Raw genomic sequence first — 23,033 nt, forward strand, 5'->3', positions numbered from 1 at the left:
TCCAAAATCTTGAAACTAAAATGGAATCACAGATAAATAGCCTGGAGACAAGGATTGAGAAGATGCAAGAAAGGTTTAACAAGGACCTAGAAGAAATAAAAAAGAGTCAATATATAATGAATAATGCAATAAATGAAATTAAAAACACTCTGGAGGCAACAAATAGTAGAATAACAGAGGCAGAAGATAGGATTAGTGAATTAGAAGATAGAATGGTAGAAATAAATGAATCAGAGAGGATAAAAGAAAAACGAATTAAAAGAAATGAGGACAATCTCAGAGACCTCCAGGACAATATTAAACGCTACAACATTCGAATAATAGGGGTTCCAGAAGAAGAAGACAAAAAGAAAGACCATGAGAAAATACTTGAGGAGATAATAGTGGAAAACTTCCCTAAAATGGGGAAGGAAATAATCACCCAAGTCCAAGAAACCCAGAGAGTCCCAAACAGGATAAACCCAAGGAGAAACACCCCAAGATACATATTAATCAAATTAACAAAGATCAAACACAAAGAACAAATATTAAAAGCAGCAAGGGAAAAACAACAAATAACACACAAGGGAATTCCCATAAGGATAACAGCTGATCTTTCAATAGAAACTCTTCAAGCCAGGAGGGAATGGTAAGACATACTTAAAATGATGAAAGAAAATAACCTACAGCCCAGATTATTGTACCCAGCAAGGATCTCATTCAAGTATGAAGGAGAAATCAAAAGCTTTTCAGACAAGCAAAAGCTGAGAGAATTCTGCACCACCTACATGTCTATATTCTTAAAGAGATGTGAATACCAGACCACCTGACCTGCCAGTTGAGAAATCTGTATCCTGGTCAGGAAGCAACAGTTAGAACTGGACAAAGAACAGACTGGTTCCAAATAGGGAAAGGAGTACAGCAAGGCTGTCTATTGTCACCCTGTTTATTTAACTTCTATGAAGAGTACATCATGAGAAATACTGGGCTGGATGAAGCACAAGTTGGCATCAAGACTGTCTGGAGAAATATCAATAACCTCCAATATGCAGATGATACCACCTTTATGGCAGAAAAAGAAGAAGAGCTAAAGAGCCTCTTGATGAAAGTGGAAGAAGAGAGTGAAAAAGTTGGCTTAAAGCTCAACATTCAGAAAACTAAGATCATGGCATCTGGTCCCATCACTTCATGGCAAAAAGATGGGGAAACAGTGGAAACAGTGTCAGACTTTATTTTTTGGGGGCTCCAAAATCACTGCAGATGGTGACTGCAGCCATGAAATTAAAAGATGCTTGCTCCTTGGAAAAAAGTTATGACTAACCTAGACAGAATATTAAAAAGCAGAGACATTACTTTGCCAACAAAGATCCGTCTAGTCAAATCTATGGTTTTTCCAGCAGTCATGTATGGATGTGATGGTTGGACTATAAAGGAAGCTGAGCACCAAAGAATTGATGCTTTTGAACTGTGGTGTTGGAGAAGACTCTTGAGAATCCCTTGGACAGCAAGGAGATCAAACAGGTCCATCCTAAAGGAAATCAGTCTTGAATATTCATTGGAAAGACTGATGCTGAAGCTGAAACTCCAATACTTTGGCCACCTGATGCAAAGAACTGACTCATTTGAAAAGACCCTGATGCTGGGAAAGACTGAAGGCAGGAGGAGAAGGGGATGACAGAGGATGAGATGGTTGGATGGCATCACAGACTCAAAGGACATGAGTTTGAGTAAACTCTGGGAGTTGATGATGGACAGGGAGGTCTGGCGTGCTGCAGTCCTTGGGGTCACAAAGAGTCAAATACAACTGAGTGACTGAACTGAACTGAAATGTCTATATGCATAGAGCTATTTTGGAAGAACCAAGGGGATGTGTTGCTGGATTAGGAACTTCCCTGCAGGTCCAGTGATTAAGAGTCTGTGCTTCCAATGCAAGGGGGTGCAGGTTCGATCCCTGGCTGGGGAACTAAGATCCCAAATGCTGTGTGGAGTGGCTATAAATAAATAAAAGAAGATGGTCCATATGTCTCATTAAGAGCTTTAATTCCGATTAAAAAAAAAAATTTAACACAGTCCTTGGAGCCCAGAGAAAATGAAAACAAGCTGTCTAACAGGAAACTGATTTTCCCCAAGTCCTAACCAAAGGAGTCATGAAGTAAGACTCAAAGAAGAAGAAAGAATACCTTCTGGCCTGAGAGGCTGGCACATTTCCATTTCCAGCGACTACTGCAAAGCAGGTCCTTCAGGCTGCTCCAGAAAAGAGGTGAAAGCGTGATTCCAAACGGGGACTCAGCCAAGTTTGCTGAGTTTACCAGGCCAAGGGAGTTCTTGTTCAGGCCTCCATGGCGTGATTGCCTCAACCATCCCCACCCACCCATGGGTCTGTGGAAATCAGGTGAATGGTACCCAGATGTGCCTTAAGTGATCATCCAAAGTTCAACGTCTCTACCTCCTCTCCAGCACCCAGGAGAGAGGAGAGAAGAAGATGTGGCCACAGTCCAAGATTCTCACCATGAAAAGGACTAAGTAAATAGTGAGAAAGTCACCTGATGGGATCCACAGAAGAGATGTTGAAAGATGCTGTAATCTTGTTTCCTGTATTCCTCTTTTAATAGGGAGAATGTATTCAGTTATTGCTTGCAGTGTTAAAATGTATCATCTTTGGAAATTCCCTGGAAGTCCGGTGATTGAGACTCCATACTTTCAGTGCAGGGGGTACGTGTTTGATCCCTGGTCAGGGAACTAGGATTCCACATGCTGCGTGATGTGGCAAAAAAAAAAAAAAAAGAAAAAAGAAACAAAGCCTTACCATCTTTGTTTACCCATCCATGATCTGGCTCCCCTTGAGAATCTTCGCTCCACAAGGTCAGGGTCTTTGTCAGATTTATTCAGTATCATAACCTGGCACCCTGAGGATGCTCCATAAAGATATACAGAATAAATACATGAAGGATCATAGTGTATGTAAATGTCCATTCCAAATGTCCATCCATGTGCAGAACCCTCCAGTTCAAGCCTTCTCTTTCCCACAGCCTAGAAAGGAAGATTTCCACTGGCACAATTGGACATGGAATTAGGTCTTCTACAAACTGGTTTTGACCCACACAAAAGCCTAGAATGGGATGGGCCAGGAGCGAAGAGACTGAACAGGGCAATCACAGCATACCCCTGCCCCCCCGACACAAGAGTCAGGGGCTAGAATTAGATGAGGAACCTCAAGGCTAACACTCAAGTTTCTCTGGCTGGATATTCCTCAATAGACTGAATGAAAATATGTTATGAAGCATATTTTCTATATTCAAGGAAAAATCAGAAGACTATATTACTCACTGAAGCTAATTTAAGAAGATGAAGACTAGGACTTCCCTGGTGGTCCAGTGGCTAAGACTCCTCACTCCCAGTGCTGGGGACCCAGATTCAATCCCTGCTCAGGATACTAGATCCCATGTGCCACAACTAAAGATCCTGCATGCTGCAACTAAGGCCCAGTGCAGCCAAATAAATAAGTATTTTTTAGGAAAGGAAGATGAAGCCATAAAATCTGTTTGTTTGATTTTTTAAGATCTTGATTACTTTTTATTGGTTACAAATTTTCATGGCAATTTTCCATTAGCAGAAAATTAAATCTGCATGCAAAGAATGATTATTTGCTATGATTACTGATTTTAAACATAATACATTGCTATTTATTAGGAACTTACATAACTATTCCTAAATTAAAAAAAATTTTTTTCCTAAATATTTTTATTAAACTGCATTGTGGTTGGATTAAATCACTATTCTGAAAGTGACCACAGAAACTGTGAATAATATCAGATGAAGGACACATTTTTAAGAAATTGGTAATATTATTTCGCAGTATTTTCCTCATGTAAAATTGCCAGGTAAGCACTTTTTTCATGATTTCCTTCAGAACTGAAAGCTTTCATGGAGACGTTGAATTTGACATACATTTTGAAAAGAAATAGAAGAAAACAATAGAATGGGAAAGACTAGAGATCTCTTCAAGAAAATTCAAGATACTAAAGGAACATTTCATGTGAAGATGGGCACAATAAAGGACAGAAATGGTACGGACCTAACAGAAGCAGAGGGTATTAAAAAGAGGTGGCAAGAATACACAGAAGAACTTATACAAAAAAATATCTTCGTGACCCAGATAACCACGATGGTGTGATCACCCACCTAGAGCATCCTGGAATGCAAAGTCAAGTGGGCCTTAGGAAGCATCACTACAAGCAACGCTATTGGAGATGATGAAATTCCAGTTGAGCTATTTCAAATCCTGAAAGATAACGCTGTGAAAGTGCTGCACTCAATATGCCAGCAAATTTGGAAAACTCAGCAGTGGCCACAGGACTGGAAAAGGTCAGTTTTCATTCCAATCCCAAAGAAAAGCAATGCCAAAGAATGCTCAAACTACTGCACAATTGCATTCATCTCACACATTAGCAAAGTAATGCCCAAAATTCTACAAGCCAGGCTTCAACAGTATGTGAACCATGAACTTTCAGATGTTCAAGCTGGATTTAGAAAAAGCAGAGGAACTAAAGATCAAATTGCCAACATCTGTTGGATTATCAAGAAAGCAAGGGAGTTCCAGAAAAACATCTACTTCTGCTTTGACTACGCCAAAGCCTTTACTGTGTGGATCACAACAAACTGTGGAAAATTCTGAAAGAGATGGGAATACCAGACCACCTTACCTGCCTCCTGAGAAATCTGTATGCAGGTCAAGAAGCAACAGTTAGAACTGGACAAGGAACAACAGACTGGTTCAGAATCGGGAAAGGAGTATGTCAAGGCTGTATATTGTCACCCTAACTATTTAACTTATACACAGAGTGCATCATGTGAAATGTTGGGCTGGATGAAGCACAAGCTGGAATCAAGATTCAGAAATATCAATAACCTCATATATGCAGATGACACCACCCTTATGACAGAAAACAGAGTAAAGAGCCTCTTGATGAAAGTGAAAGAAGAGAGTGAAAAAGCTGGCTTAAAACTCAACATTCAGAAAACGAAGATCATGGCATCAGGTCCCATCACTTCATGGCAAATAGATGGGGAAACAGTGGAAACAGTGTCAGACTTTATTTTGGGGGGCTCCAAAATCACTGCAGATGGTGACTGCAGCCATGAAATTAAAAGATGCTTGCTCTTTGGAAGAAAAGCTATGACCAACTTAGACAGCATGTTAAAAAGCAGAGACATTACTTTGCTAACAAAGGTCCATCTAGTCAAGGCTATGGTTTTTCCAGTAGTCATGTATGGATCGGAGAAGGCAATGGCACCCCACTCCAGTTCTCTTGCCTGGAAAATCCCATGGATGGAGGGGCCTGGTGGGCTGCAGCCCATGGGGTCGCTAAGAGTCGGACACGACTGAGCGACTTCACTTTCACTTCTCACTTTCATGCATTGGAGAAGGAAATGGCAACCCACTCCAGTATTCTTGCCTGGAGAATCCCAAGGACGGGGGAGCCTGGCGGGCTGCTGTCTATGGGGTCGCACAGAGTCCGACACGACTGAAGTGACTTAGCAGCAGCAGCAGCAGCAGCATGTATGGATGTGAGACTTGGACTATAAAGAAAGTTTAGCAGCGAAGAATTGATGCTTTTGAACTGTGGTGTTGGAAAAGACTCTTGAGAGTCCCTTCTACTACAAGGAGATCCAACCAGTCCATCCTAAAAGAAATCAGTCTTGAATATTCATTGGAAAGGCTGATGCTGAAGCTGAAACTCCTATACTTTGGCCACCTGATGTGAAGAACTGACTCAGTGGAGAAGACCCTGATCCTGGGAAAGATTGAAGGCAGGAGGAGAAGGGGACGACAGAGGATGAGATGGTTGGATGGCATCACTGTCTCAATGGACATGAGTTTGAGCAAGCTCCGGGAGTTGGTGAAGGACAGGGAGGCCTGGCATGCAGCAGTCCATGGGGTCACAAAGAGTCGGACACGACTGAGCAACTAAACTGAGCTGACTCGAAGAAAGGCAAATACATATAAAAGAAATGAAAGGTGGGTGGATATTTGTTGTGATGTGACCTTGTGGAGCTGACATTCTCAAGGGGAGCCAGATCATGGATGGGTAAACAAAGATGATAAGTTTTTATTTTTTGCCACGCCACGCTATGCAGCTAGTGGGATCCTAGTTCTCCTGACCAGGGATCAAACCTGTGCCCTCTGCACTGGAAGCATGGAGTCTCAACCACTGGACCGCCAGGGAATTTCCAAGAGGCATGCACTGAAGCCTAGGAAGATACAAGGCTTATTTGGTTAGAAAAATTGTGAATAGGAGAATGGGATGAAATTTTATCAGTGACTTTTTCATAAAGTCACCAATTTTCTGATAAATTGGTGCATATACCCATTTCTGCAAATCCAATAAACTGCTTATTTGGCACACTGGTTTTTGGCAAATTGGTTTTGGATGAATCAGACCATTTCTGGGATCACTTGACATAGACATTTGTTATTAGTTCACATGTCATTCCCTGCAAAAGGCCTTCCCCAGGCAGCCAACAATTCAATAAACCTTCCTCCCACTCTTTGCCCAGCTACAGATTATTTTACTCTGCTTTCTTCATAGTCTAAGAAAAAACCATTCTGATTTATTTTTTAAGTATTTCTTTATTTATTTGGCTGTGTTGGGTCTCAGTTGTGGCACATGGGTCTTCGTTGCATCATAAGGGATCTTTTGTTATGGACTCTCTAGTTGTGGCTCAGGGGCTTAGTTGCTCTGAGGCCTGTGGGATCTTAGTTCCCTGATCAAGAATAAAACTGCATCCCTTGTATGGATGGTGGATTCCATCCAAGGTGGATTCTTAACCACTGGACCACCAGGGAAGTCCCTTATTCTGATTATTAATTTTTTTACTTTTTTATCTTCTGTCTTCCCCCATTTCCACGAGGTTCCTTGAAAGCAGGGAGTCTTCTCCTTGTGTTGGCACATGGCAGGCACTCAGGAAATGTGTCACATGAACACAAATGTCCCTTACAGCTCAATGATCTCTACCACTGTAGGCTCACGGCAAACAGAGGACACAGGCCACTTTCTTGTGCTTTCTGTACGACATTCAGTCACTCAACACCATCCACAATGTGGAGATTCACTGTCTACAAGGGTTTTAAGACAGTCTTAATCCTTATTAGCTGAGTGCTTCTGGTGAAAGAGGTATTCTGACAAGAAGCCTCATTTAACCCAAGATTTAGACCAGCCCTACAAGTCATCCAAGATTTCCTATGGTTTCCCTTCTAGACTGTTTTTAACAGGGCAAGAAATGGTGACCAGATGAGGTGACTTTCCACCTTCTGGCTTGATTTGGCTCCTTATGTATTTGCAAAGTTCATTCTTCAGAAACCAGGCTTCCAAGGAAAAGGACCAAATTTCATGAAAAACAGTCTCTAGTGTATTCAACACCGCACATGTTGAAGGAGTGGGCTAGATGGTGTGAAAGATGGAGAGAAATCTTCTAAAATTTATTTTTATATTAAAATTTTTTTTTATTTTTGCAGAGCAATCTTATTTTCACACACGCAGATTTCCCTTCCCTTTTTTATACAGTCTCCTGTGAGCACAGTAAAAGGCCTCCAGGAGGCTGCCCTTTGCTTGAAAACCTTCCCCCATCACATTACCCCATGTCCTTGTTGGTGGTTACAATTCAAAATACTGCCCAGATTCTCCACCCCATGGCCGTTTTTTTCCCCACTCACAGCGCTAATCACATTGTGAAAGGAAGTCCTTGGTGTGCCTTCAGCAAGCTCCAGAGCAGTACTTGGTTCTTGCCCATCGGTTCTGGGAAGAAAGAAGCGGCTCAATAAACACTTACGGAGAGATTCAGAATTGAGGGTTCAGAATTTGTCTGTCTATATTATGTCTTTATTGGGCATTTCTTTTGGCAATATCGGACAACCTAAATCTTTCATTTATTTTTATTAGCGATCTTTTTACTTATGTAGTCAAGATTGTTTTGGTTTTGATTTTAAATTTTTTAGGATGCCAGGAAAGAGTTTGATGGAGGGGTTCCTTAGAAGGAGGGAAAGGACACTCCGGATAAAGCTGTCCGGCTCTGCTCTTTTTTTTCCGTTTGGCACGACTGCGTTCGTGTAGGCTTCTTCCAGGATAACCTCGCCAGATGCTCCTCAACGCCCCGTGACCCTCCACTAACCCTGGGCCAGCAGGACCCGCCCTTCCAGGAGCCCGCGCCAGGCGGCGGCGGAAGGATCCAAGCTGCAAGTACGAACCACACTTAACTCCCACACTGATTGGCTGTCTGGGAGCTGGTCTCACATCAGCTCAGTCGGCCTCACTTAGAAAGGCGGGCCTTGAGCTCCAACCAATCGCAAGGCGTTCCGTTGCATCGAGGCCACGCCTCTCAGCCAATTGTAAAAGGGATTCAGAAAAAGGCGTGCCCAATTGGCGCTGGGCAGGGGGGCGGGGTCATCTTGACCGCTAAGGCGGAGTGCTGTCACCTTGACAACCTGTCTCAGGCCGGTCACCCTGCACCAACTGTTTGTCTCCCCCAGTCCCGAAATATTCAACGTTAACCTCACTGAGTCACAGCCTCGAGTAAAGGAAGGATTTGCTTCTAAACTGTCTGGGACACGCTTATTCTTTCACGAGACGTGCAGATGCTTATAGAGGGCTCCTAATATTTGCGAGACTCAATGCACTTGGGGAATCAGAGGGAACCCGACCAGGTCGGGAGGGAAGAAAGTGAACAAATTCATCAGGTAACTCAAGTTAGTGAGAAATGTCCAAATATAATAAAGTCACAGAACAGAGAGTGGCTGAGGGCGGAGGTGAGGAGGGGGCTACTTTTGATGCGGACATGGCCTGAGTTAACATTTGGATACTTTAGAATTATAGTTGTGATCCTTGTTGTTCAATTGCTCAGTCGTGTCTGACTCTGCGACCCCATGGACTGCAGCTCCCCTGGCTTCTTTGTCCTTCACTATCTCCCGGAGCTTGCTCAAATTCATTTTCTTTCAGTCAGTGATGCCATCCAAACATCTCATCCTCTGTCATCTTCTCCTGTCCTCAATCTTTCCCAGTATCAGGGTCTTTCCCAGTGAGTCAGTTCTTCGCATCAGGTGGCCAAAGTATTGGAGCTTTGTGATCTTTACCAGGAGGCACCTTTTCAACCATCCCCTCTACTTGGCTATGGGGCAAGCACAGGTATGGGACCTGAAGGCTGGATTCCACAAACACAGGTGCCTACAAGGAGATTTCACGTCTCCTTGACTCAGCGTATTAAAAAGTAGAGACATTACTTTGCCGACAAAGGTCCGTCTAGTCAAGGCTATGGTTTTACCAATAGTAATATATGGATGAAACTCCAGTACTTTGGCCACCTCATGTGAAGAGTTGACTCATTGGAAAAGACTCTGATGCTGGGAGGGATTGGGGGCAGGAGGAGAAGGGGACAACAGAGGATGAGATGGCTGGATGGCATCACTGACTTGATGGACATGAGTCTGAGTGAACTCCGGGAGTTGGTGATGGACAGGGAGGCCTGGCGTGCTGCGATTCATGGGGTCGCAAAGAGTCAGACACGACTGAGCGACTCAACTGAACTGAACTGAACTGAATGTTTAGATGTGAGAGTTGGACCATAAAGAAGGCTGAGCGCCGAAGAATTGATCCTTTTGAACTGTTGTGTTGAAGACTCTTGAGAGTCCCTTGGACTGCAAGGAGATCAAACCAGTCAATCCTAAAGGAAATCAATCCTGAATATTCATTGGAAGGACTGATGCTGAAGCTCAAGCTCAAGCTCCAATACTCTGGCCACCTGATGTGAAGAGCCGACTCATTAGAAAAGATCCTGATGTTGGGAAGGATTGAGGGCAGAAGGAGGTGATGACAGAGGATGAGATGGTTGGATGGCATGGCCGACTCAATGGCCATGAGTTTGAGCAAGCTCTGGGAGATGATGAAGGACAGGGAAACCTGGCATGCTGCAGTCCATGGGGTCACAAAGAGTCGGACACAATTGAGAGACTGAACAACAACTGCCTCAGTTGGTCCCACCAGACTCATTACCCTTCCTGAAGACTTGGTTATGAGAAGCTATCAATTTGTTTCTTCAGAGCAGGACCAGGATATGTGTGTGGCCAGTCCATTTCTTAAGTTGTGCTGCCTTGTGGTGAGGTCTGAGGATCTGTGAGATCTTGCGAAGGTGATTGTGGTCAGATCCCAAAACACAACAATTCAAACCAATGCTGTGTCTTGTTGGAGACTTCATACCTTCACTGCAGAATGCCACAAAGCCCCCAGGACAACGCCTTAAAAAAATGATTGAATTCCTGCTTCACCTTACAGGAATTCATTATTTCAACATTTATGGAGCATTTCTTCTTTAGTAATACACTCAGTAATACATTCAATATCACGGTAATCCAAGTCTATGTCCCGACCAGTAATTCTGAAGAAGCTGAACAGTTCTATGAAGACCTACAAGACCTTCTAGAACTAACACCCAAAAAAGATTTCCTTTTCATTATAGGGGACTGGAATGCAAAAGTAGGAAGTCAAGAAACACCTGGAGTAACAAGCAAATTTGGCCTTGGAGTACAGAATGAAGCAGGGCAAAGGCTAATAGAATTTTGCCAAGAGAATGCACTGGTCATAGCAAACGCCCTCTTCCAACAACACAAGAGAAGACTCTACACATGGACATCACCAGATGGTCGACACTGAAATCACATTGATTATATTCTTTGCAGCCAAAGATGGAGAAGCTCTATACAGTCAGCAAAAACAAGACTGGGAGCTGACTGTGGCTCAGATCATGAACTCCTTATTGCCAAATTCAGACTGAAATTGAAGAAAGTGGAGAAAACCACTAGACCATTCAGTATGACTTAAATCAAATCCCTTATAATTATACAATGGAAGTGAGAAATAGATTTAAGGGACTAGATCTGATAGACAGAATGCCTGATGAACTATGGACGGAGGTTCGTGACATTGTACAGGAGACAGGAATCAAGACCATCCCCAAGAAAAAGAAATGCAAAAAAAAAAAAAAGGCTGTCTGGGGAGGCCTTACAAATAGCTGTGAAAAGAAGGGAAGTGAAAAGTAAAGGAGGAAAGGAAAGATATAAACATCTGAATGCAGAGTTCCAAAGAATAGCAAGGAGAGATAAGAAAGCCTTCCTCAGAGATCAATGCAAAGAAATAGAGGAAAATAACAGAATGGGAAAGACTAGAAATCTCTTCAGGAAAATTAGAGATACCAAGGGAACATTTCATGCAAAGATGGGCTCGATAAAGGACAGAAAAGGTAGGGACCTAACAGAAGCAGAGGGTATTAAAAAGAGGTGGCAAGAATACACAGACTGTACAAAAAAGATCTTCACGACCCAGAAAATCACGATAGTGTGATCACTCACCTAAAGCCAGATATCCTAGAATGTGAAGTCAATTGGGCCTTAGGAAGCATCACTACGAACAAAGCTAGTGGAGGTGATGGAATTCCAGTTGAGCTATTTCAAATCCTGAAAGATGATGCTGTGAAAGTGCTGCACTCAATATGCCAGCAAACTTGGAAAACTCAGCAGTGGCCACAGGACTGGAAAAGGTCAGTTTTCATTCCAATCCCAAAGAAAGGCAATGCCAAAGAATGTTCAAACTACTGCACAATTGCACTCATCTCACATGCTAGTAAAGTAATGCTTAAAATTCTCCAAGCCAGGCAAAACATGAACCATGAACTTCCAGATGTTTAAGCTGGTTTTAGAAAAGGCAGAGGAACCAGAGATCAAATTGCAAACATCCGCTGGATCATTGAAGAAGCAAGAGAGTTCCAGAAAAACATCTATTTCTGCTTTATTGACTATGCCAGAGCCTTTGACTGTGTGGATCACAAAAGTGTGGAAAATTTTGAAAGAGATGGGAATACCAGACCACCTGACCTGCCTCTTGAGAAACCTGTATGCAGGTTAGGAAGCAACAGTTAGAACTGGACATGGAACAACAGACTGGTTCCAAATAAGAAAAGGAGTATGTCAAGACTATATATTGTCACCCTGCTTATTTAACTTCTATGCAGAGTACATCATGAGAAACTCTGGGCTGGAGGAAGCACAAGCTGGAATCAAGATTACCAGGAGAAATATCAATAACCTCAGAAATGCAGATGACACCACTCTTATGGCAGAAAGTGAAGAAGAACTAAAGAGCCTCTTGATGAAAGTGAAAGAAGAGAGTAAAAAAGTTAGCTTAAAGCTCAACATTCAGAAAACGAAGATCATGGCATCCGGTCCCATCACTTCATGGTAAATAGATGGGGAAACAGTGGAAACAGTGGCTGACTTTATTTTCTGGGCTCCAAAATCACAGCAGATGGTGATTGCAGCCATGAAATTAAAAAACACTTACTCCTTGGAAGGAAAGTTTTGACCAACCTAGAGAGCATATTAAAAAGCAGAGACAAAAATAAATAAATAAATAAAAATAAAAAAATAAAAAGCAGAGACATTACTTTGCCAACAAAGGTCCATCTAGTCAAGGTTATGGTTTTTCCAGTGGTCATGTGTGGATGTGAGAGTTGGACTATCAACAAAGCTGAGTGCTGAAGAATTGATGCTTTTGAACTGTGCTGTTGGAGACTCTTGAGAGTCCCTTGGACTGCAAGGAGATCCAACCAGTCCATCCTAAAGGAGATCAGTCCTGGGTGTTCATTGGAAGGATTGATGTTGAAGCTGAAACTCCAGCACTTTGGCCACCTGATGTGAAGCGCTGACTCATTTGAAAAGACCCTGATGCTGGGAGGGATTGAGGGCAGGAGGAGAAGGGGACAACAGAAGATGAGATGGTTGGATGGCATCACCAACTCAGACATGGGTTTGGGTGGACTCTGGTAGTTGGTGATGGATATGGAGGCCTGGCGTGCTGCGGTTCATGGCGTTGCAAAGAGTCAGACACGACTGAGTGAGTGAACTGAACTGAACCCAAACTCAGAAGCTGAAAAAGGACCAAGCCACTTACTTTTTTTTTTTAGTATAGGAAAAAAAGTGAAGAAATTCTCAAATTGGGTTATGATGTAAATGTTTATATTTAATAAGATAATGCTTTTAATTAATGTTAATTATTTTAATTCAGACAATGTTATTATTTTTGTTCATTTTGGTTTTTTTTTTTTTTTTTTGGCGTGCCGAAGGGTGTGTGGGATCCTAGTTCCACAGTCAAGTGAATCCACACCCTTGGCAGGGAAAACTCAAAGTCCCAACCACCGACTGCCAAAGAAGTCCTCAGACAATGTTAGAATATGTACACAGAGCAATGTTTTGTGTTAGAGGAAACTTTCGGGATTAAAGATTTTGATTCGATATGTACTTGTAAGAGAGTATATTAAGTTGCATGATAAAAATGCAACTTTAAACAGAAAACCTTGTGAATCTGTGACTGTAGAAATAATCACTCTTAGAGATAAATACACAGGCTACTTCTAGGATTTTGTGAAGATGGGAGCCAGAGCCAAATTATAATAAATATATAAATATGACTGAAAATACTAAAGTAGAAGAAGGAGGAAAATGACACTCCAATCATATAACTCCAGAAATAAAAAGATAATCTAACCTAAGTTCATAGTTCTAATTCTGGTAGGGGTTACATAATGATGTTTCCTTTTCTGTTACTTTCTCCAGTTCTGTTCTTTTAAACATTTTCTAAACATAGATTATAGAATATTTGCATAGAGCTTATATTTGAATTCTCCAATTACTAAAATCAACACTTTAAAAAAAATTTATTATTTCTTTATTTTTGGCTTTATTTTGGCCCTAGGTCTTCGTTACCACACGAGCACTTCCTCTGGTTTCAGGCTTCTTTTTGCTGTAGCTTCTCTTGCTGCAGAGCAGAAGCTCTAGAGCGCAGGATTAGCAGTAATGGGGCACCGGCTTAGTTGTCCCAGGGCATGTGGGATCTTTCAGGACCAGGGATTGAACTCCTGTCCCCTGCATTGGCTTCCCTGTGGTAAAGAATTGGCACAGTGGTAAAGAATCCACCTGCCAATGCAAGAGACATAAGAGACGGGAGTTCAGTCCCTTGTGGGGAAGATCCCCTGGAATAGGAAATGGCAACCCACTCCAGTATTCTTGCCTGGGAAATCCCATGGACAGAGGAGCCGGGCAGTGCTACAGTCCATGGGGTCACAGAGTCAGACATGACTGAGCAACTGAGAACACACACACCCTGGCATTGGCAGGTGGATTCTTAACCACTGGACTACCAGAGAAGTCCTAAAATCTGCCCTTTTTAATGATGGTATTATTTTATAATCAGTCTTATAAACAGAGACTTGCAATCATTGAGATAAAACACTCCCGGAAGAATTTTGACACTGTGAAACAAAATGTAAGAGAGGAGAGAATCCATTGTCATAATGCAGGCAAATTGTAGACACTCAATATTTATTTATTCACAGATGCATTTTTACCCAGAAATCTGATTGAACACAAAATAGAGTTGGGGACAGTCTTTTTCCGACTGACTGGGGCCTTTCTGAAGATTCAGGCCAGTCTTCTAAAGGACTGGGGCCTTATCTAGGCCTGAACAGGTTTGATCATTTCATCCTTTCTTTAGATCCCTTTTCTTACTCCAGTTGGTTGACACAAATGCTGATTTCATGCTCTCTTATGAGATAGCTTCTTGTAGCAGTTTCTTTTGCTAATTCTGTTCATTTTTTATTGCATGGTCTATGATTTACATTTTCCATTGCTGACGTTTTATGATTTAATCAACATCCAGTTCAAACACTCAACCAGAGACAGGATATGGGCATGCGTACCTCTGCCACACAACAAATAACATCCTACTCCACCTACACCACTGAACAGTAACCTGGGCCCCAAATGAACTTGGCCCACCTTAGGGATCCCTGGAATTAAACACTACTGCTCTTATTTCACTCTGGCTACTAATGCTATCCTCATTGCATTACAATGGGCATGCTGCTGCTACTGCTGCTAAGTCGCTTCAGTCGTGTCCGACTCTGTGCGACCCCATAGACGGCAACCCACCAGGCTCCCCCGTCCCTGGGATTCTCCAGGCAAGAACACTGGAGTGGGTTGCCATTTCCTTCTCCAATGCATGAAAGTGAAAAGTGGAAATGAAGTCGAGCAGTCGTGTACGACTCTTCGTGACCCCATGGACTGCAGCCTACCAGGCTCCTCCATCCATGGGATTTTCCAAGCAAGAGTACTGGAGTGGGGTGCCATTGCCTTCTCACAATGGGCATAGGTAGGACAAATAAAGTGTGGGGGGACGGGGGGAATGGGAAGCAAGTTTATCCATTAGACTAATGATGTAAATGCACCTTTTCATTCAATCTCCATAGATCGGTTTCAAATTTTCTGCAGCAAGGGAAAGATGGGTAAAATGAAATTAACAGCCTGGTTCCTAGAAGACTATAGGCAGAACCAAATACTTAATGACCTTCTATTCTATTCTATTATATAATAATATTTTGTTGTGTTATATATTAATGTTACAAAGTGGTATAGTTGCACTAAGTGCAACCACTTGCATAAAAGTCATAGAAACACAATGGGGACTTTTTTTTTTCTTTTTTTTTAAATTTTATTTAATTTTTAAACTTTACATAATTGTATTAGTTTTGCCAAATATCAAAATGAATCCACCACAGGTATACATGTGTTCCCCATCCTGAACCCTCCTCCCTCCTCCCTCCCCATACCATCCCTCTGGGTCATCCCAGTGCACTAGCCCCAAACATCCAGTATCGTGCATTGAACCTGGACTGGCATCTCGTTTCATACATGATATTTTACATGTTTCAATGCCATTCTCTCAAATCTTCCCACCCTCTCCCTCTCCCACAGAGTCCATAAGACTGTTCTATACATCACTGTCTCTTTTGCTGTCTCATACACAGGGTTATTGTTACCATCTTTCTAAATTCCATATATGTGCGTTAGTATACTGTATGTGTATACAGAAAAATAAATGACCCAATCAAAAAATGGGCCAAAGAACTAAATAGACAGTTCTCCAAAGAAGACATACAGATGGCTAACAAACACATGAAAAGATGCTCAACATCACTCATTATCAGAGAAATGCAAATCAAAACCACTATGAGGTACCATTTCACGCCAGTCAGAATGGCTGCGATCCAAAAGTCTACAAATAATAAATGCTGGAGAGGGTGTGGAGAAAAGGGAACCCTCTTACACTGTTGGTGGGAATGCAAACTAGTACAGCCACTATGGAGAACAGTGTGGAGATTCCTTAAAAAACTGGAAATAGAACTGCCTTATGATCCAGCAATCCCACTGCTGGGCATACACACTGAGGAAACCAGAAGGGAAAGAGACACGTGTACCCCAATGTTCATCGAAGCACTGTTTATAATAGCCAGGACATGGAAGCAACCTAGATGTCCATCAGCAGATGAATGGATAAGAAAGCAGTGGTACATATACACAATGGAGTATTACTCAGCCATTAAAAAGAATACATTTGAATCATTTCTAATGAGGTGGATGAAACTGGAGCCTATTATACAGAGTGAAGTTAGCCAGAATGGGGACTTTTTAAAAATATTTATTTATTTGGCTGCATCAAGTCAGTTGCAGCATGCATGATCTTTTAGATATAGCATGTGGGATCTAGTTCCCTGATCAGGGATTGAACCCAGGGCCCCTGCATTGGGATCTCGGAGTCTTAGCCACTGGACCACCAGGGAAGTCCCTAGTATGGGGACTGAAGGTCAATAAGTTAATTGTTGTGAACAAGTAAACAAGGGCAGCTTCTGTTGATCAGAACAAATTTACTGACATTCTTCATGTCCATCAATAAAGGAATGGTTAAATACACTGTGGTATATCCATAAAAATACACCAAAGAATGGTACAGAACTCTGAGATATATGTACAAAAAAACAAAAGGTTCAGAAAGTGTACATAATGTGCTATTGTTAGTTAGATAATGGTACACACATACATGTTCCTGTAGTCCTTGGCTCTCCCTTGCCTGAGTCACGAGAAACTGATGAAGAGGTTTGCCTTGGGCAGGAGAATGTGATGGTCATGGGAGCAAGACCACTAGATATTGTTCACCCAACCCCCTTCTGTTCCTCTGAACTGTGTACTATGTGATTACTTATCTTTAAAAAATTTTTTATTTTATTATTATTTTAAATTTTTATTTATTTATTTGGGCACACCAGGTCTTAGTTTCGGCATTTGGGATCTTCAGTTGTAGCACGTGGGATCTAGTTCCCTAACCAGAGATGGAACCCAGGCCCCCTGCTTTGAGAGCAAGAAGAGTTAGCCACTGCATCACCAGGGAAGTCCCTGATTACTTACCTTTGCCAGCAGGTCTCAAACTTTTTGGTTTCAGGACTGCTCAAGATGAAATGTCTGTGTTCCTCCAAATTCATATATTGAAACACAACCCCCAATGTGATGGGCTTTGTGAGGTGAGTAGGTCATGCAGGTGGAGCCCTCATGAATGGGATTAGTGCCCTTATATGAAGAGCTAGTTTGCTTTTTTCCTACCATGTGAGGACACAGAGAGAAGACAGCCTTTTCTGAACCAGGAAGCGGGTTCTCACCAGACACCACATCTGTGGGTGCCTTTATCTCAGACATCTCAGTTTCCAGACTGTGAGAAATAAATGTGCAAGCCACCCAATTGATGGTATTTTTGTTATGGATGCCCAAACAGACTAAGGCAAGGAGCTTTATATATACATATATACTTTGACTTACTGAAGACCCCGAAAGGTTTTGTTTTTGTGCTTTATTAATTAGAATTAGAATCTATCAGAATTAACAATCAAATTAGAAATAAGTACCAAATTAGAATAAAAACTGAGAACCTACACACATGCGTGTGTGCGCGCGCACACACACACAGTGTTGACCAAATTTCTTTTGGGTTTTTCTGTGTAGAAAATCATATAGAAAAACCTGAACAAACTTTTTGGCTAATCCAATATATTTATTTAAATATAATAAGGACTTCCCTGTCAGTCCAGTGGTTAAGACTTCACCTTTCAGTGCAGGGGGTGCAGGTTCAATACCTGGTCAGGGAATTAAGATCCCACAAGTCTCCCAGCCAAAGGGAAAAAAAAAGAAAAAAAAAAAATCAAAACATAAAACAGAAGCAATACTGTAACAAATTCAATAAAAACTTTGAAAATGGTCCACATTAAAAAAACTTTTAAAAATTGATGTTAAGTTCATTCCATAGTACTGTAAACAACGTATTTTTGGAAAAATAATTACACTTTGTTAAACAAAAAAAAAAATTAGAAGAATGGCATTGTTTTCCGTTTTTACAAATCTCTAATGTTTCACTTTGCCTTTGATGTTTCCCAGCAACAGGGTCTTTTCCAATGAGTCGGCTGTTTGCATCAGGTGGCCAAAGTATCGGAGCTTCAGCTTCAGCATCAGTCCTTCCAATGAATATTCAGGGTTGATTTCCTTTAGGATTGACTGACAGAGCATGAGATGGCTGGACAGCGTCACCAATTCAACGGACATGAACTTGGGCAAACTCTGGGAGATAGTGAGAGACAGGGAGGCCTGGTGTGCTGCAGTTCATGGGGTGGAAAAGAGGCAGAGATGACTTGGTGACTCAACAACAATGTCTCACTTAAGGAAAACAGCAGAATCTTCATCTCTGCTGGCAGAGAGAGAATGCAGCTTCACGAAGCCAGTGCAGGTGGAGCAGAACTGAAACACAGAAGGCCTGTTTGTCAGAATCACCACTGTCACTTAAGGTGGCCGTGTCATCATCATCTCTCCTGTTACCTTTCATGTCGACCTGTGGGACCCTTGGTCTTAAGAACTCATCTAAGGGAAAACTTTGCAATATTGCTCTTTGCAGCATCGGACCTTGCTTCCATCACCAGTCACATCCACAACTGGGTGTTGTTTTTGCTTTGGCTCCATCTGTTCATTCTTTCTGGAGTTATTATTCCACCGATCTCTAGTAGCATACTGGGCAACTACCCACCTGGGAAGTTCATCTTTCATTGTCCTATCTTCTTGCCTTTTCATACCGTTCATGGGAATCTCAAGGCAGGAATACTGAAGTAGTTTGCCATTCCCTTCTCCAGTGAACCACATTCTGTCAGATCTCTCTACCATGACCCATCCGTCTTGGATGGCCCTACACAGCATGGCTCATAGTTTCATTTAGTTAGATAAGACTGTGCTCCATGTGATTAGACTGGTTAGTTTTCTGTGATGGTGGTTTTCAGTCTGTCTGCCCTCTGATGGAGAAGGATAAAAGGCTTATGAAAGCTTCCTGATGGGATAGATTGAGGGAGATACTGGGTCTTGTTCTGATAGGGCCATGCTCAGTAAATCTTTAATCCAATTTTCTGTTGACTGTGGAGCTGTTTTCCCTCCCTGCTATTTACCTGTGGCCAAACTATGGTGGAGGTAATGAAGATAATGGAAACCTCCCTCAAAAGACCCCAGGCAAGTTCTGCCACAGTCCATGCCCCCAACCCTGCAGCAGGCCACCACCGACCCACGCCTTTGCCGGAGACTCCCGGACACCCACAGGCAAGTCTCCTGTGGGGTCATGTTCCTTTCTCCTGTGTCCTGGTGCACAAGGTTCTGTTCATGGAACAACAGGCTGGTTCCAAATAGGAAAAGGAGTCCGTCAAGGTTGTATATTGTCACCCTGCTTATTTAACTTCTATGCAGAGTACATCATGAGAAACGCTGGGCTGGATGAAGCACAAGCTGGAATCAAGATTGCCGGGAGAAATATCAATAACCTCAGATATGCAGATGACACCACCCTTATGGCAGAAAGTGAAGAACTAAAAAGCCTCTTGATGAAAGTGAAAGAAGAGAGTGAAAAAGTTGGCTTAAAATTCAACATTCAGAAAACTAAGATCATGACATCTGGTCACACCACTTCATGGCAAATAGAAACAGTGGAAACTAGTGTCAGACTTTATTTTCTTGGGCTCCAAAATCACCGCAGATGGTGACTGCAGCCATGAAATTAAAAGACGCCTACTCCTTGGAAGGAAAGTTATGACCAAACTAGACAGCATGTTAAAAAGCAGAGACATTACTTTGCCAACAAAGTTCTGTCTAGTCAAGGCTGTGGTTTTTCCTGTGGTCATGTATGGATGTGAGAGTTGGACTGTGAAGAAAGCTGAGTGCCAAAGAATTGATGCTTTTGAACTGTGCTGTTGGAGACTCCCTTGGACTGCAAGGAGATCCAACCAGTCCATCCTAAAGGAGATCAGTCCTGGGTGTTCTTTGGAAGGAATGATGCTACAGCTGAAACTCCAGTACTTTGGCCACCTCATGTGAAGAGTTGACTCATTTGAAAAGACCCTGATGCTGGGAAGGATTGAGGGCAGGAGGAGAAGGGGATGACAGAGGATGAGATGGCTGGATGGCATCACCAACTCAATGGACATGAGTTTGAGTGAACTCCGGGAGTTGGTGATGGACAGGGAGGCCTGGCGTGCTGCGATGCATGGGGTCACAAAGAGTCAGACACGACTGAGTGACTGAACTGAACTGCTTTATTGACTACACCAAAGCCTTTGACTGTGGATTACAACAAACTGTGGAAAATTCTTAGAGATGGGAATACCATACCGCCTTATCTGCCTCCTGAGAAATATGTATGCAGGTCAAGAAGCAACAGTTAGAACCAGACAGGGAGCAACAGACTGGTTCCAAATTGGGAAAGGAGTACATCAAGGCCGTATATTTTTACCCGGTTTATTTAACTTATATGCAGAGTACATCATGCAAAATGCCAGGCTGGATGAAGCACAAGCTGGAATCAAGATTGCCGGGAGAAATATCGATAACCTCATATACGCAGATGACACCACCCTATGGCAGAAAGTGAAGAGAAACTAAAGAGCCTCTTGATGAAAGTGAAAGAGGAGAGTGAAAAAGCTGGCTTAAAACTCAATATTCAGAAAATGAAGATCATGGCATCCAGTCCCATCACTTCAAGGCAAATAGATCGGGAAACAATGGAAACAGTCAGAGACTTTATTTTCTTGGGCTCCAAAATCACTGTAGATGGTGACTGCAGCCATGAAATTACAGGATGCTTGCTCCTTGGAAGAGAAGCTGTGACCAACCTAGACAGCATATTAAAAAGCAGAGACATTACTTTGTCAACAAAGGTCTATACAGTCAAAGCTATCGTTTTTCCAGTAGTCATGCATAGATGTAAGAGTTGGACTATAAAGAAAGTTGAGCACTGAAGAATTGATGCTTCTGAACTGTGGTGTTGGAGAAGACTCTTGAGAGTCCCTTGGACGGCAAGGAGATCCAACCAGTCCATCCTAAAAGAGATCAGTCCTAAATATTCATTAGAAGGACTGATGTTAAAGCTGAAGCTCCAATACTTTGGCCACCTGATGTGAAGGACTCATTGGAAAAAAGCCCTGAGGCTGCGCAAGATTGAAGGCAGAAGGGGACGACAGAGGATGAGATGGTTAGATGGTATCACCGACTTGATGGACATGAGTTTGAGCAAGCTCCAGGAGTTGGTCGGAGAAGGCAATGGCAACCCACTCCAGTACTCTTGCCTGGAAAATCCCATGGACAGAGGAGCCTGGTGGGCTGCTGTCTGTGGGGTCACACAGAGTCAGACATGACTGAAGCGACTTAGCAGCAGCAGCGGGAATTAGTGATGAACAGGGAAGCCTGGCATGCTGCTGTCCATGGGCTTGCACAGAGTTGGACACAACTGAGTGACTGAACTGAACTGATACTATCACATCATCACTCCCTAGGGCTATCCTCCCCTGCCACGCACACCTGCATTTGTCCAATTCTAGCTCTATAATTGGAAATCCTCCAGCCTCATCTTTATCTGATCCTCTGGCCATTCGACAGTGGTTTGCAGAACAGAGGACTACTATCAAGCTGGGAAAACTGATGGTGTGTTTAATTGTTTTGTTATCAGGGTAGATTATCCCACAATGAGACCATTTCTAGACACAGACTCAAGTATAGTTTGTATTGTGCAGATGAAATACTGTCCTGAATTATGAGATTCATTTTTTTTCCCAACAAATATGACTTGAGGCTCTGTGTCTGGCGTTGAACCTCTGTTTTAACTTGCTGAGTAGTGTCAAATTCTTTGTGACCCTGTGGACCGTAGCTTACCAGGCTCCTTTGTCCATGGAATTCTCCAGGCGAGAATACTGGCGTGAGTTGTCATTTCCCTCTCCAGGGGATCTTCCTGACCCAGGGATCAAACCCAGGTCTCCTGCTTTGTAGGCAGATTCTTCACGGTCTGAGCCACACGGACTGAGCCTGTGTCTTGCATAAAGATCCCTAAGCTCACATTTCTCCCCTCCCTGGGGACCACATAAGCTCACAGAGCCAGGCATTACTACCAAGATGCTTCAATGTCATGAGCACAAGAACCTGAGTGATTCATGCTGGCCGTATTCTGGCACTATTTATATTAATATAATTCAATGATATAATTCAATATAATGAAAGCCACAAATGCAAGCCACATGTGCAATTTAAATTTCCAGGTAGGGACTTCCCTGTTGGTCCAGTGGTTAAGACTCTACACACTTCCACTGCAGGCTTCTTGGTCAGGGGACGTAAGATCCCACACGCCATGCAGCCTATTTAAATAAAATATTTTAGTAGCTCCATTTAAAAATTTTTTAATTGGAATATAGTTGCTTCACAATGTCGTGTTAATTTCAGGTGCACAGCAAAGTGAATCAACTGTACAAATACTCACATACATCCTTTTCCAGATTCTTTTCCCATATAGGTTATTACAGAATATTGAGTAGGGTTCCCTGTGCCATACACTAGGTCCTTACTAGTTATCTATTTTATTTTTTGGCCGCACCTCACAGCTTGTGGGATCTGTTATTGAACCTCGGCCACAGCAGTGAAAACACTAAAAAACTAACCACTAGACCACCAGAGAACTAAGTCCCTATCTATTTTATAAATAATAGTGAATATATGTTAGTCCCAATCTTCTGATTTATCACTCCCCCCCCCCATACCTCCCCATTGGTAACCATAAATTTGATTT

The sequence above is a fragment of the Bos indicus genome, chromosome 17 (genome assembly GCF_029378745.1).
Source record: "Bos indicus isolate NIAB-ARS_2022 breed Sahiwal x Tharparkar chromosome 17, NIAB-ARS_B.indTharparkar_mat_pri_1.0, whole genome shotgun sequence".
Lineage (NCBI taxonomy): Eukaryota > Metazoa > Chordata > Mammalia > Artiodactyla > Bovidae > Bos > Bos indicus.